The sequence below is a fragment of the Echiichthys vipera genome (genome assembly GCF_963691815.1).
Source record: "Echiichthys vipera genome assembly, chromosome: 17".
In the NCBI taxonomy this organism is placed as follows: domain Eukaryota; kingdom Metazoa; phylum Chordata; class Actinopteri; order Perciformes; family Trachinidae; genus Echiichthys; species Echiichthys vipera.
In genome coordinates this window covers 22,151,735-22,153,347 of record NC_139842.1, presented here as the reverse complement: position 1 = coordinate 22,153,347, position 1,613 = coordinate 22,151,735, and positions in this window count along the sequence as shown.

Genomic DNA, 1,613 nt, shown 5'->3' with positions numbered 1-1,613 from the left:
AGGCTGTGGTGCTTCTCAGCCTCCACAGAGAGGTGAGGCGGAGAAAGGAAAGACTCCAGTACCAGAGGCTTGGAGACAAAATCCCTATTCAGAACTTAGGGCTGAAAAGCCAGGTTAGGCCGTTTAGCCGGAACAATGGCCAACAAAAAAGAGAAGACGCTGGTCCAGACTGGACAGTGGCTCAAAGTGGGGCATGCAAATAGCCCCAAGTATGAACTGGAGGTTCCAGGAGTGCAAGAGACGTCTCTAAGATGGATGTCTCCACCTCACTCTCCTTAAAAACTGTGCCGCCAGGGGATGAGAGACATCCTATCACATTTGTGATGGACAACAGAGACTGCCACGAGGTAGCACCTGATTGACTCGGCCCGACCTAGGGCAACAAGGTGTTAAAGCATGGACAGGATCACAGAAATGCCGCAAGGGCTCTACACCGTTAGCACGGCAACACCCACTGAACACCTTCCCCTTGCTGTTGCCGAGTGGAGGCAGGAAGCCCAGGAAGCACAGGAAGCCTGCAAGGTGTCCACCACTTCCTGACCTAGGCCAAGTGTGCACAAACACTGCCGTTCAAGGGCCACACATGAAGATTCAGGGTCTGGGGCTCCGGGTGCCATATCCTCCCCTGCAGCTGGGATAGCATATCTGGCCTGACCAGAAGATGCCATTCTGGGTGCCCGGAAGATAGAAAGCCCACAGGAGCATGCTCTTTGACTGTGCCCACAAAAGCAGTCACCGCTCCCTTGCATGCAGGGACGGGGACTTTCAACCCCGGCAATTGATGTAGGACACGATGGTTGTGTTGTCTGTGCGAATCATGATCTGTTTCCCTGTCAAAATCGGGAGGAAGTGTCTCAGGGCTAGTCGAACTGCCTCCATTTCCAGGAGGTTGACATGCAACCCACGCTGTACAGGACCCCATAGGCCGCAAACAGACTTGCCCTCCCAGACTGCTCCCCAGCCTGACTGGGAGGCATCTGTAGTTATGCTAAACCTGAAGCTTCCATGGCCCAAAGGAAGTCCCTCTTGGATAGCCTGTGACCACCAAAGGAAGACTTGGAGGCACCTGCGAGGCAAGGAGGGCGTTTTTCACTTGTCCCTGGGCAGGCGGCTCTTTTGTTGACCGAACCATAAATGGAACAGGCCTGTGTGCAGCAACCCCAAAGGCACCACCTGGGCGGCAGACGCAAGGAGCCCCAACATTCTGACACTGCCCCACTGACCTGCTTTAAATGCAGCGTGTGACACACTCCATCATTGCATTCCTCCTCTTCTGTGTGAGGTATGCCGTCTTGGTCCAGGATTAGACCCGGATACACTACTGACCTGGCCGGCACCAGGCAGCTTTTCTCAGCATTTAGGTGCAACCCAAGTGAAACCAGATGTGCCAGCAAGGCTGCAACAGAACAAAAAGAGGATAAGGAGGACATTAAAAAATAAAGACGTTTTGATACAGAGTGGAAAGAGGAAAGGATAACAAGGTTAGCGAGTGGCTTGTGTACGACGCCACAACAGAGAAGATGCACTGTCGGGATTGCCGTATGTTTGGCAAGTGGAGGAAGCAGAGGGGAGTGTCTGCTCCTGTTTGGAAGGGTTTTTCAATCATTGTCTGA